The sequence below is a fragment of the Schistocerca americana genome, chromosome 1, assembly GCF_021461395.2.
Source record: "Schistocerca americana isolate TAMUIC-IGC-003095 chromosome 1, iqSchAmer2.1, whole genome shotgun sequence".
In the NCBI taxonomy this organism is placed as follows: domain Eukaryota; kingdom Metazoa; phylum Arthropoda; class Insecta; order Orthoptera; family Acrididae; genus Schistocerca; species Schistocerca americana.
The window spans coordinates 365,641,262-365,656,972 of NC_060119.1; the positions used below are offsets into that span (position 1 = coordinate 365,641,262).

Below are 15,711 nucleotides of genomic sequence, written 5' to 3' on the forward strand. Positions count from 1 at the left end.
GCGTGTGTGTGTGTGTGTGTGTGTGTGTGTGTGTGTGTGTGTGTGTGTGTGTGTGTGTGTGAGTGTGGACATGACATGGTAAATAATGCAGTTTGAAGATCAAGCTGTGCATCGTACTGTTCACTGAACTGTAGAGTACAGACCTCAAAGCAATACTTGTGTGCTGCAACTTTTCCTGAAGGGCTCGATAGGTGTACGTGCACTTAGATTTACACTGACGAGCTAACGACAGGTGCGGCAGTAAAACGAGCGATTTGACAGCCCTGGGAACAGAACGTTATGTTATGAATCAGAAAAGGAGAGTAAGCCATGTGGACAACAACCTCTTTCAGTTGACCCCCATATCGATGTTCAGTCGAGATGGCGTCGAGGACCAGTGAACGCGGTGTTGCCATGAATAACGACGACAGCCACGTGGCCGCGCAGCGTGTTCTTCGTGCTTATCACAATCTTGCACGTCATGCCCCAGTCCCGTCGGCACCTGCTATCGAAGTATGAATACAGAGCTTGGAGGAAACGGGTGATACGGCTCGAAAGACGGTGGAAGTGCAAAACGCATGTGCACATCAGAGAATGTCACGAGAGTGGAAGAAGCCTTCATCTGAAGTCCCAGGCGCTGTGCAAGTAAGCGTGAGCTGGCACTTAAAATATTCGATCGTAGTGTACGGAGCAAGGAGCTTCAATATCATCCATATGATAGTGCAAAACCTTAATGCAGATGATCTCCTAAAGAAACTATCCTTTTTCAGGGAATTGCTGGAACTTATGAACGACAATCCAGGCCTGTGCGCAATCCGATCATGAGCTATGACGCCAATTTTTATGCGTCAGTCTGTGTTAAGAAGCAGAAGTTCAGATGCTGGTCACGTGAAAATCCTGAAATGCTTCACGAAACGCTTCATCACATACAGGAAGTGGTACGGTTTATGATTGTTTGGAATTATAGGTCCTTATTTTCTTGAAGGCGATTGTGGCAATGCCGTTACGTGAACATAGAACACTATGCTCACATGTTGAAACATGTTGCCGATCTTCCAGTGTATGCAAACACATTCTTCCAAGAAGACATGACCACATACCATACATACTTCGCGGCATTCCATTGACGCGCTATAGTACACCTCCAAGAACGGGGACGTATCCTGGCCGCCAACATCCACCGATCTTTCAACGTATGATTTCTTGCTTTGGGGTCATTGGAAACCTTATGTCTTCCGGTGTGATCCACGACACACTATCTAGGAAATGAAGGATCAAATTAGGAAGGAAGTTAATTGAATTCCAGAGTCAGTCGTACAAGATGTGACGTAAACGTCTTGAAATTTGTGTGAAGGAAACTGGCGGTCACCTTCGTGATGGGAAATACAAATTGCAAGCATTGTACATTCATGTTTCATGTGTTTTATGTCGCTGTGAATAAATTTGTATCGCTGGTGGAGGTTTCAAAATAGTCCGTTTCACTGCCGCACCTGTTATATAACCACTGTCCAACTGCGGGACTTGAGCCGCCCGATGGCGTTGTGTAAGTATGACGCGTTAAGAACAGCAGAGCAGAGACCAATAGGTAATCATACCAGTGATGATACGGGCCAAAAATGCGCAAATCCATTCACATAAGTGACTAGTACAAACAGCAGATTGTTGTCACCCGGCGCCCGGGATCTAGCACCCCGGAAACGGCGGAGCTGGTCGGCTGTTGTAACCATCTACGGCAAGTAGTTGAGGGGTGGTGGAAGCACTAGTAACGACAAGAATTTAGACGTTATCACAAAACGTGGAAAACGAATCCTTGCCCGTTCTTTTAAGCAAGATACACTATGTGATCAAAAGTGTCCCGACACCCCCAGAAACATACGTTTATCATATTAGGTGCATTGTGCTGCCACCTACTGCCAGGTACTCCATATCAGCGATCTCACAAGTCATTAGACATCGTGAGAGAGCAGAATGGGGCGCTCCGCGGACCTCACCTTCGAACGTGGTCAGGTGATTGGGTGTCACTTGTGTCATACGTCTATACGCGAGATTTCATCACTCCTAGACATCCATAGATCCATTGTCTCCGATGTGATAGTGAAGTGGAAACGTGAAGGGACACGTGCAACGCAAAACCGTACAGGCCGACCAGGTCTGTTGACTGATTGAGACCGTCGACAGTTGAAGAGGGTCGTAATGTGTAATAGACACACATCTATCCAGAACATCAAACGGGAATTCCAAACTGCATCGGGATCCACTGCAAATAGTACGACAGTTAGGCGGGAAGTGAGAAAACTTGGATTTCATGGTCGAGCGGCTGCTCATAAGCCACACATCACGCCGCTAAATGACAAACGACGCCTCGCTTGGTGTGAGGAGCGTAAACATTGGACGATTGAATAGTGCAAAAAAGTGGAGTGGCGAATCACGGTACACAATGTGCCGATGGCAGGGTGGGGGTATGGCAAATGCCCGGCGAACGTCATCTGCCAGCGTATGTAGTGCCAACAGTAAAAGGGTGGTATGATGTGGGCGTGTTTTTCATGGAGGGGGTTTTGCGTGGCTCTACCGCTGCACAGGCCTACATTGATGTTTTAAGCACCTTCTTGCTTCCCACTGTTGAAAAGCAATTCGGGGATGGTGATTGTATCTTTCTACACGATCGAGCACCTGGTCATAATGCAGGGCCTGTGGCGGAGTGGTTACACGACAATAACGTTCCTGTAATGGACTGGCCTGCACAGAGTCCTGACCTGAATCCTGTAGAAGACCTTTGGGATGTTTTGGAACACCGACTTCGTGCCAGGCCTCACCGACCGACATCCGATACCTCTCCGCAGTGCAACACTCCGTGAAGAATGGGCTGCCATTCCCCAGCACCTGACTGAACGTATGCCTGCGAGAGTGGAAGCTGTCATCGAGGCTAAGGGTGGGCCAACACCATATCGAATTCCAGCATTACCGATGGAACTTGTAAGTCATTTTCAGCCAGGGGACCGGATACTTTTGATCACATTGTGTAGGTGGCGATCTGCAGCAGATCTGACGACGTAGTACAACGCTGGTGCAAGCACAAGTGTTTTGGAGCACATTGTTCAGTGCATATTTCGATCGCGGGGCATCGCAGCAGGCGATGCGTAAGTGTTCCCACGTTGAACCACCGATATCGTCAGTTACTACTGCAGTGGGCACAGGATCAAGGAGGATGGACCGTGGATCAATGGAATCGTGTCTACTTGTCGGATGACTACGTTTCCTTTTACATCAGCTCGATGATCATTTCTGGATGGGCCCTCGCCCAAAGGAACCGCTACTCGAAACACTCAAAGTGTGACGTTGCAATTTTATGCAATGGGGGACTTTCACCTGAGCTTCCAAGTGACTTGTGGTAGTAATCGAAGGCACCGCGACAGCTGAGAATTACGTGAACATGAACATTATTGCGAACCGCTTGCTCCATTTCATTTTTGATGTCTTCCCCGATGACAATGGCATGTTGCAGGTCGATAACTGTACCCATCACTAGGTCCGAATTGTGTTAACTTATTTGAAGAGTACGTTAACGAGCTAACGTTCATCGTTTCCCCACCAAATTCGTCTGATTTGAACTCGATGGAGAACATCTGGGACGCTACTGAGCACCAGCTTTGCATCCGCAAACAATCGGCTTGTAATTTTCGGGAACTGCGTGGTATGCGTGTAGTGCCACTGACCTCAGGAAACATTCCAAGGACTTGTCGAATCGATACTACGCAGAAACACTGCTGCATTGCGTTTCAAATGTTGATCGGCACATTATTGAGCAGTTCGTAACAATGTTTACATTCGACGAAACAGTTCATGCATGGATCAACGGCCGGATGTCAGTGTCCAACGCGCACAATATTTCGGCAAGGACCAAATTGCCATTGTCAGGTGAACTCATTAACTGACCTTAGAGGTTGTAACACTACCGCCCTGCTCGGACGTAGGTTAGCTCTATAAAGCCTGTACTGTAATAAGTTCACGGGCTTCACCTTATAAACAAGGATTTTTAGTACATTAGTTGACCGCGTGTACCTAATCGAAGCAAAATCGGACTTATCTTCAGTCAATAACTACAGTGACGCATCAAGCAAATGTACAGTATAATTATTCTTTCGCGTGGACAAGAAGTACACACAGTAGATGCTACCTATAAATAACAATTCGGTCGCCAGCCTACTTAGGCAATTAGTGAGTTTTTTCCTTGTACAAGTGGGTGCATGTACAAGCATAGTAACACGTAGTAACGATACGGTATATGGCAAAGTTTGGAATCCGAAAATTCCACTGAACTAAAGTTTGCTCTTTTTGTACTAATTTGGACGAACTACATTTACACAACACCACACAGTAATGATTACTACTAACTACATTTTTGTATGTTGAGCAGACTGACATCGGGCATAGATTACCCTATAATTAGCAGTTTTGAAAGCACATATACAATGTTACTATTAAAGATGGAAAAACACTAATACACTTAGGTATAATATAAAATTTAGCTTTACTGGTCAAATCTGAGCAGTACACATCAAGGTTTTAACGAATTGATAAGAGAAAAAAAAGGGGGGGGGGCCCTGAAACTGTTATAGTGGTTATACTGAAACTGTTAAGTACTGAAGGCAAATTAACACACAAAATTTATCAATCTCTGGATAACTACTCTTTTGTCTTACTTATGAATAATTTAACTGTCATTATTTCTGTTTCAAATTAATTAAATAACATCGCTAACTCAATTCAAAAAAAAAAACTCTTTTGGTCTTTACCAATATTTGCAACAACATACAGAACTATAGATTCCTTTATGGCATAGATTACTCTGCTGATAATTTTCATCAACACAAACATTAAACTTTCTATTTAGGATACTCGGATTGCACAATACGAGGTAAGGATCCTGTCTAGGTCAGTGATCAGGATAAGTCATGGCTAAAGCAATTCTGGTAAAAGTCACGTTATTATTGAACCATTAGAAACAGTTTCGACACTGGTCCACACAGATACACTTCTAAAGATGAAATAAATGTTTGACCTGTGCAAGTCGGTGCGGCGGATGGCGGGCAGCGAGATAGCGGGCAGCACGGCACACATACAAGCACGGCTAAGGCTCACACAACATCGGCACTTTCCATCTTCTTAGCGTCGTAATTTTTCCAATTTTGTGCCTCAGAATATAGCCATGCCAAGTAGTCGTCGGAATCGGTTCATCCGAGGCTCAATGGAATCCACTTTTCCTGGGTAGCCTCCTCGGTACAGTACGTGTACTTCCGACTGTTGCTCGCCTCCGACTGTGTTACTGAGCCCGTTGTGCAGAACCGCGCTAGTGTGCGTTTTCCCGCCTCGCCTGCCTCCACCTTTTCCCGCTCCCCTACAGGTAGGGTATTCACCACAGGTTTTCTACTACACATATCCTAACGCATTACCTACGTATGGACCAAGTGTATAAATTACAATTTTCACATCTTACAATAGTTTTAACACTAAATACACTTCCCTTTGATTACCACATTATTTGAAATCTAACAGAAATAATAATATTCGTTTCAAAAGTTACACACAGTTTCTTTAACATGACACGAAAAGAATCGAAAAAGAAATTCAACACATTGCTATTATTAATTTATCTAAATTCATAAAGAAAAAAATTTATTATACGTATAATTGTCGTTACACATGCCCCTGTTTCCAGAAAATTTTCTTAAGTCTAAATTTTATGGGAACACTAATAAATCTTACAATTATACAGTGGTTCCGAGTCTTTACTTAATTGTTCAAAAAGATTTACACTACATATTTCCTTTTGCTCACTGTATATAGGTTTACACTTTTTTAATACTTCTAGAATAATTACTTGTCATTTACTCAAGTGCCTTTTGCACAGTCCAACTTCCCATCATAACCTCACTAAAATAGCAATTTACTCATTTTTTCTGAATTTCTCAAAGAAATAATTTAAAATTCTGGAATACAAACATTTAACTATAAAAACAATTGCATATTTTGTATACACTATAAAATAATTTATCGCTGCATGCTTTGAATAGCAGTCCATTTTCTTACTTACTAAACAAAACACACACACATATATTCAGAAAATTAACTACACATATTTGCTGCCTATTATGCGGATTTGGGCAGTCCTTTTCACTTCATATGGTGACATCTCCTGGATCACATTTACAATTTTCCATCGATTATTTATCTGCCCTCATTGGTATTTGGCAGTCCTTCATATTATGGTTCATACACTGCCCATTTTCATTTTGACAGTCCCATCTTTTATCTGACTGATAGCATTTATCCTTTCTTTTCAGTCCTTTTCTCCATACATTTTTACAGTTACAGTACAATTGGTAATCTGAAACTCACATAACTACATTAGCACACTTTCAAGGGTATACAGACATTTACAAAGATTAGATACATTTAGAATAATTTGGGTTCAGCATAAGATACAGCACATTTACTCGTTCCTAGGTACATACAATTTTAGGTCCACAATATTTCTTACGCCTAAAGGTCTTTTGGATTTTGGGTAGATCAGGTAGTAAGCATTGTCGTGTGGAATATTCTGTATTACATATGGTCCATTATAAATATACTTAAATTTTGAAATTTCATGGTTTAGTTCACTAGACTTTTCGTGGGTTTTTAAAAGAACATAATCTCCAATTTTAAATTTTGAAACTTTTAAATTTTTATTGTGTCTTTTAGATCTAGATTCAGCTTTTTGCTTTGCCCTTTTTATCACCAATTCTTTCTTTTGATCCAATCCCAAACTTGTACTAGGTGGAAACTCTAGTTTTTCTTCAATTAAACTTTTACTACTTCTGCCTAACAAAATTTCTTCCGGTGGAAATCCTGTAGTTTCATGATGTAAGGTGTTCATGACATTCTCAAATTCCGATATAAATCTGCCCCAGGCTCTAATTCAACAAACAATAATTCACTTTCAGATAAAACTGAGTTACAGTAATAATAAAGTCATGCATAATATTAATAATATATAAAAATACAACATCCTGCCCCCTAATCTCTTTATTAACAAGGCAGTCTTTTCTGGTTCATAAAACAGTCACTTAAGTCTGGTGGCTTCTTAGGCTTCTGGAGTTCAAAGTCTTTGCTTACTTGAACTCTTCGCAAAATAAACACTGAGTCGTCCGGTGGCTCTTTCTTTCTTTGTTCTGTTTCAACGTCTGGATTTTGCTTTGAAGTTTCTTCATCATTAGGTACAATACCGCAATTAACTGCATCCCTACTCTTTTCACTGATTTTCTCATACCCTCTTTCAGTAAAAGTATATTCATTTTCCTTTACACCTGAAAATTCATCTTCACTAGAGTCATCACTACTCTCTTCCTCAACATCAGATTCACTTAAGTACGCTACTTTTGCACAATAGGGAGCGTTAGTACATTCATTTTCGTCTATATTTATGTATCTTTCATCATCCGAACTATCGTCGGAATCCGACCATTCCGGATCGCTTTCAGGTTCTAACATAAAAGCTTTTCTGAGACAGGCACTAAGTTCTTCCTCTGTATTGTCGTCAGGCTTAGATTTTAATTCAATCTCCTCTTTTGGCAAAACGGCCTCATCCTCAGCTTTATTCACATCCACTGTGACTTCATATTTGGTGTAATCCTCGTGGACTTTAATTACTTTCAGGTAATCATCTACCCCTTCTCCACGGTGCCTCTCGGTAGCAGCTTGTACTATTGGCGGACTGTTAGCAGAAGTTATTTCTTCATCAATGCGGAGGATTTCATCCTCCAAATCCTTCCTATCATTAACCTTCATCCTATTGGCAGCACGCGTACTTTGCGCGGCGCTATTTATTCTCCCCTCTTCAAATTTGGGCCACGTCACTTTATGGACGTCCCTACTATCTCTCTTTCCACCAACTAATTTCTTCGCCTCATACTCCTTCTTAAAATCCTCCCACTCACATTGCTTTAGGCCCTTGTACAGATCATCGATCTGCACACGCCAATCAGTTACTTCTGCTAGTTCATCCTCGCCTTTTATCTCATTGCAAACACTGCTAACCGCACCTCTCTGTGTATTTACAGTTTCAATTATTGTTTCCTTTGCCACGGAATTATCACTCGTAAAATTTTCTTTAGCTCTGACGGCTATGTTCGTATCTACTGCTGCCGTATTGCTAGCGGCTTCTTTCCGAACAGATGTTCGGCTAGGCTGGGCCGTTGCCCTCTGATGCTCCACTCGCCTGTTAACATGTAGCGCTCTGTGCGGCAGCGATGATTCATTCTGGCTCGCACCTGACGCTTGTTTCGCCACAACACGTCGCGGCGTTCCACGCTCGTCCCTAGCCTGTCTTATTACATTACGGTCGGTCCGGTATCTTTTCTTGAATCGGGGCCGGTATATATTGTCCGCTTCCGTTTGGCCCGCAACGTTCGCGGAAATTAGTTTCCCGCGTCGTTATTATTTTGCGCGGTATACCCTCTACCGCGACCTGGATTATTTCCTCTACCTCTTCCTCTGCCTCTTCCTCTCTGTATTACATTGACGCGAAATCCATCGCCGTCATTTCGTTCGTCATTGTGTCGGTTATTACGGTTACCAAAACTTTGATAATTGGCACGACTTTCGCGCCAATGATCTTCGTCTTCGACTCTTTCGAGAAATGCTTGGAAGCTGCGATGATTGCTTCCTACATACCTTTTTGAATCCTCCGGAAGCTTTTTATATAGCTCCCAGATAATTTCCGAATCTGATCTTCTACCTCTTAGGTGTGTCAATTTCCGGTACCAATACTCACAGAAATCTTTCAAAGAATTTCTGCCCCGGTTATCATGCTGTTTGGCCATGATAAACTCGCGCCATAAATGGTCCTGCTTTTGTTCAGACCAATATTCTTCCGTAAATCTTTGCCTGAATTCTTCGAAAGTCATTCGTTCGGTATTTAAATTTATTCCCCAGCGCTTAGCGTCACCTGCTAAGGCGCTAATTACTACGTTTATCTTTTCCTGATCAGACAAGTGCTCAGGAAATACTCTCTCGCAATTTTTGATAAAATCTAACGGATGCCACCCGTTATGTTTCTTGGCCGGATCGAAGCGTTCCTCGCCTTCTAACAGCTTCGTAATTGGTGTGCCATTACAGACAACACCAGGCCTATCTTTAATTTTGCTCTCCAGATCGAAAATTTTGCCCTGAATTTTCGTAGTATTTTGTTCACAATTGTGAACACATCCGGTTACTTTTTTACTTAAATCACTTTCAGTGTCTGAAACTACCTTTTTCAATTGCGATATCCCGTGTTGACATTCGTTTACGATCTCAGTTTTAAGACCGAAAACTTTTTCGTCTACCTTAGTTTCAACCAAAGGTTCTACTTTCTCTTGGATGTTGAGAATTTCAACATCAAATCTACTATTAATGTTTCCAATTTCCTCCTGCATAGTATCCATATTTTTGTTAATGGTATCAATTTCAAATTTCAGAGTATTTACCACAGAACTTAAATTACCCACTTTTTGTTCTACCTGTTCTATCTGTTTACTAATTTTAATTCCCTGTCCTTCCACCTGGGCTTTAATTTGATCCACCTGTGTTTTGAGTTGCTCGTTAACGTGTGTTTTGAGCTGTTCATTCTGCGTTTTGAGCTGCTGATCAACATGTGTTTTAAGCTGATTAACCTGATTGCCGACTTGATTTTGAAGTTGCTCATTCTGTCCTGCAATTTGTTTGGTTAATTGTTCAAATAAGTCGTTCATACTTAAAATTTTTATACTGTTTTGTTCTACAGGATCGATGTGTTCCGATTCTACTTCAGAAGTTTCTTTCGGTTCTTTCTTTATCTGTGGTGAATCAAATATGTCAGTGGATTCGTTCACATACCCACTATCATCTACAAAGTCACCCTCTGCTTCCTGTTTTGTCCCTTGTTGTGTTCGAGGCGATCTCAACCTTTCAATCTGTTCATTGACATGTTCGTGGTATTGTATGTACGCCAACTGTCTTTCGCTAACGCCATCTGTTATCTGGCCGCGTAAACTCCGGCTACTGCCAGCCGCATTCTCCATTTCACTTGGCGCATCTACCCTGCCTACGTTCCTGTCCATATTGAATGCCAACTATACCACACTATTATACTTGACTCACACTGCAGTTTATTTTGCTAAACTTTATTGCAATTCGTGCCACTGAACATCCACTGTTCGGTATTTACATTAATTTGTAACCGACAACAGATGGATGTCCTGTCACCGGGAAGCCACTTGTAACACTACCGCCCTGCTCGGACGTAGGTTAGCTCTATAAAGCCTGTACTGTAATAAGTTCACGGGCTTCACCTTATAAACAAGGATTTTTAGTACATTAGTTGACCGCGTGTACCTAATCGAAGCAAAATCGGACTTATCTTCAGTCAATAACTACAGTGACGCATCAAGCAAATGTACAGTATAATTATTCTTTCGCGTGGACAAGAAGTACACACAGTAGATGCTACCTATAAATAACAATTCGGTCGCCAGCCTACTTAGGCAATTAGTGAGTTTTTTCCTTGTACAAGTGGGTGCATGTACAAGCATAGTAACACGTAGTAACGATACGGTATATGGCAAAGTTTGGAATCCGAAAATTCCACTGAACTAAAGTTTGCTCTTTTTGTACTAATTTGGACGAACTACATTTACACAACACCACACAGTAATGATTACTACTAACTACATTTTTGTATGTTGAGCAGACTGACATCGGGCATAGATTACCCTATAATTAGCAGTTTTGAAAGCACATATACAATGTTACTATTAAAGATGGAAAAACACTAATACACTTAGGTATAATATAAAATTTAGCTTTACTGGTCAAATCTGAGCAGTACACATCAAGGTTTTAACGAATTGATAAGAGAAAAAAAAGGGGGGGGGGGCCCTGAAACTGTTATAGTGGTTATACTGAAACTGTTAAGTACTGAAGGCAAATTAACACACAAAATTTATCAATCTCTGGATAACTACTCTTTTGTCTTACTTATGAATAATTTAACTGTCATTATTTCTGTTTCAAATTAATTAAATAACATCGCTAACTCAATTCAAAAAAAAAACTCTTTTGGTCTTTACCAATATTTGCAACAACATACAGAACTATAGATTCCTTTATGGCATAGATTACTCTGCTGATAATTTTCATCAACACAAACATTAAACTTTCTATTTAGGATACTCGGATTGCACAATACGAGGTAAGGATCCTGTCTAGGTCAGTGATCAGGATAAGTCATGGCTAAAGCAATTCTGGTAAAAGTCACGTTATTATTGAACCATTAGAAACAGTTTCGACACTGGTCCACACAGATACACTTCTAAAGATGAAATAAATGTTTGACCTGTGCAAGTCGGTGCGGCGGATGGCGGGCAGCGAGATAGCGGGCAGCACGGCACACATACAAGCACGGCTAAGGCTCACACAACATCGGCACTTTCCATCTTCTTAGCGTCGTAATTTTTCCAATTTTGTGCCTCAGAATATAGCCATGCCAAGTAGTCGTCGGAATCGGTTCATCCGAGGCTCAATGGAATCCACTTTTCCTGGGTAGCCTCCTCGGTACAGTACGTGTACTTCCGACTGTTGCTCGCCTCCGACTGTGTTACTGAGCCCGTTGTGCTGAACCGCGCTAGTGTGCGTTTTCCCGCCTCGCCTGCCTCCACCTTTTCCCGCTCCCCTACAGGTAGGGTATTCACCACAGGTTTTCTACTACACATATCCTAACGCATTACCTACGTATGGACCAAGTGTATAAATTACAATTTTCACATCTTACAATAGTTTTAACACTAAATACACTTCCCTTTGATTACCACATTATTTGAAATCTAACAGAAATAATAATATTCGTTTCAAAAGTTACACACAGTTTCTTTAACATGACACGAAAAGAATCGAAAAAGAAATTCAACACATTGCTATTATTAATTTATCTAAATTCATAAAGAAAAAAATTTATTATACGTATAATTGTCGTTACAAGGTCAACACGGTGCTTCTATTTCCTCCCTTCCCTACGAACTGCCATTTTATACGCCATCTGTGCCCAGATTACTTCCTTCCCTCCTCCCGCCGATACGTTGCTGAGTCTCTGGTTCGCAACCAGGGAAGCATGCTGGTGACACCTCTGCTATTATTGGCCTACCCCGAAGTCAGTTTGATGTGGGATATTTCCTTCAGTAACTATGGGCTCCAAGGCGTTGCTAAGGATGTACTCACTATCACGACTGACGAGCGGGTCCCTCACTCGAAACACGATACAGTGGTTAATGACATAGTGCCAGTTGTTAGACCCCTGTGTCAGATCCATAGTATGATCGGAAATACGCAGAATAGATTACAACCATACTATGGTCCTAAGACTGACGTCTAACTTCTGGTACTGTGCCATTAAATAGACCACCAACATTCGAGTAAGGGAATCGCTGACAGTGATTACATCCTTAGTAGAGCACGGGAACACGCATTTAATCTGATTAGTAACAGAAAGACGGTATCCCACAATTAACTGACTTCAAGTGAAAGCAGGGAAACACCTGAGGTGTCACCAGCATGCGTCCCTGGGCTCGAACCGAAGATGAATCAACTTCTCAATAGCGGGATGGTGGGAGTAAATACTGAACGCAGACTGCGTACAGACAGGTCAGAGGGAGGGGGAGGGAAGAGGGGAAAGAGATTAAAGCACCCCACCGGCTCTTAAACAATCAGTTTATCAGTTCACCTGATAATGATAAACTGGTTATTTGTCAAAATTTTGTGTCCGTTGGAAAATTACATCGGACGTACAACCATGAACTACTTCGTCGTTATTTATGCCAGGATAAGCGGAAGAATCACATCTCGTATCACTATGGGAAGGAGTTGTGCCACAGCATGAAAAGACTTGATGATTTGTGCCGCCGGAGAAACCGTTTGCTAAGTGGCTTTGCATTCCTTTTGAGATACCGTTAAGAATGTGCGTTTGCCGAACTTCGTCAAAGTAAGGCATCACATCCACTCCGGGGCACGCAGAAAAATTAGTAAACTTCCCAGCCTAGCCATGGTACGGGAAGGAGTATGCGTTACCCGCTGGTGCCTTGTCTAACAAAGAATTTTTCAAATTACATCTACAGCTGTCCAACAAGTTCAATTTGTGGAGTGAGAACGGATTTATGGTGTGTCATGGGCACAACTGTCTCCTCGTAAAGGAAATTTGATCGTGCATCTGAAGGAAATCCTTCTGATGCTCTCTGCAAAATTATCATCAATCTCACGGCCATGCAACTGGATAAGGAAGCGGTTTCAGTTCTCATGAAATGACGCAGTTTTGCACTCGTTCCTAAAATTGCACCTACCACGGACACCATCAGCGCAGCGGAACAGCCGCCTACACGACTTCCATGCGGCTTTTCGCGGATGATGCTGTAGTATACAGAGAAGTTGCAGCATTAGAAAATTGTAGCGAAATGCAGGAAGATCTGCAGCGGATAGGCACTTGGTGCAGGGAGTGGCAACTGACCCTTAACATAGACAAATGTAATGTATTGCGAATACATAGAAAGAAGGATCCTTTATTGTATGATTATATGATAGCGGAACAAACACTGGTAGCAGTTACTTCTGTAAAATATCTGGGAGTATGCGTGCGGAACGATTTGAAGTGGAATGATCATATAAAATTAATTGTTGGTAAGGCGCGTACCAGGTTGAGAGTCATTGGGAGAGTCCTTAGAAAATGTAGTCCATCAACAAAGGAGGCGGCTTACAAAACACTCGTTCGACCTATACTTGAGTATTGCTCATCAGTGTGGGATCCGTACCAGATCGGGTTGACGGAGGAGATAGAGAAGATCCAAAGAAGAGCGGCGCGTTTCGTCACAGAGTTATTTGGTAACCGTGATAGCGTTACGGAGATGTTTAACAAACTCAAGTGGCAGACTCTGCAAGAGAGGCGCTCTGCATCGCGGTGTAGCTTGCTCGCCAGGTTTCGAGAGGGTGCGTTTCTGGATGAGGTATCGAATATATTGCTTCCCCCTACTTATACCTCCCGAGGAGATCACGAATGTAAAATTAGAGAGATTAGAGCGCGCACGGAGGCTTTCAGACAGTCGTCCTTCCCGCGAACCATACGCGACTGGAACAGGAAAGGGAGGTAATGACAGTGGCACGTAAAGTGCCCTCCGCCACACACCGTTGGGTGGCTTGCGGAGTATAAATGTAGATGTAGATGTAGATCAGCTGAAGAAATACGTCGCGAAAATGGTTGTGCTCTTACGCCAACAAAACCTACTAAAGTGGACGTCCCTAGCAGGGAAAGGGCAGCCACACGTGAACTAACAGAAGATCCACGTATTGTGGTCTTACCAGTCGACAAGGGCAATGCAACTCATCAGAATTACACTGAAAAGATCGAGGATCTGCCAGAAGAAAAAGTACACACCGGGAGATTGACCTGATCATATCAAGAGCAAGTAAAGAAAAGTTATACCGCTTATTAAAGAAACCGGCTACTCAGACGAAGCTGTTAAGAAGTTCACCAGTTTCGCCGAGACTTTATGAACTTCCGATGTTCACAAGATAAGGTGTCCTTATGTACCATTTTAGCAACATTGGTGCCCCAGCGTTCTCACTCGTGAAATACCTGAATTATTTGACTAGCCCTTTCGTAGGGAATTATTCACATCACCATGGATTTTGTTGGAAGCCTTAACAACTTTAACCTTAATGATGGGGACATGCTCGTGATCTTTTACGTTGTCTCTCTTTTCACCAGAGTGCTTTTATAAGAATCCTGGGGACTTACTGGCCAGTGATTTGACATAGAGACGACCAACCTTTTTAGGCCTATCTGTCGTCGACATAATTTCTTTCCGACGATGGCTAGTACGAACAGCCGGAAGGAGTAGTCACGGGAGATCATTATCATCTGCTGGAGTAGTCACAGGGAGTCTGTCATCACCAGCTGGAGTAGTCATGGGGAGTCCATTTTCACCAACTGACGCCAAAATACATACCGAACATTTCGAGGAGGAAGCCTTGGAATCAGGTCAACGGAAACCTAACCGCTTTTTCCGGTATGTAGTCAACAAATAACGCGTTGGGCACTTATTATGAATTACGATCACACAGTGGTGTACAAATAATGACCGTGTGGGCTATTATTAACATAGGTACTTTATCCTCGAAGTCCGACCAGGCAATTAGTAGGCGGCTGATGTATATTCCTCGATACTGTCATAAATACCAGGTTTGTAATATTCTAGAAAGCTTTTCGCGAAGTATTGCAGGTTTCTTCATTCACGTTTGGCGCTTGTTGACCCGAAAGTTCCCAAATTTCCTTCGAAAAATTATATTTTCTCAACACTTTCGAGTAATATATTTGGGCAACAGAAGAGACGCAATGCAAAATTGCTATTGCCATTTGTAGTAGGCCTTAGGATTGGAGACCAGGTTGTTCGTCTATTTTTTCCTCCATTCAGAAATTATGTCACATCCTAAATTCGAGAAAAAGTCGTTTGCAGGTATTTTTAAAACGGTGCAATGAATTACAAACACAAACGCATGAGATGACGAAATACACTCCTGGAAATTGAAATAAGAACACCGTGAATTCATTGTCCCAGGAAGGGGAAACTTTATTGACACATTCCTGGGGTCAGATACATCACATGATCACACTGACAGAACCACAGGCACATAGAC

At 42.2% G+C, this 15,711-nt stretch overlaps 1 protein-coding gene across 3 annotated transcripts in view; it reads left to right on the forward strand.

Moving 5' to 3' along the window:
• The window catches only part of LOC124600337 (chitinase-like protein EN03), a 198,815-nt gene that overhangs the window by 68,786 nt on the left and 114,318 nt on the right, over positions 1 to 15,711 (forward strand). The gene's annotated exons all lie outside the window — the stretch shown is intronic.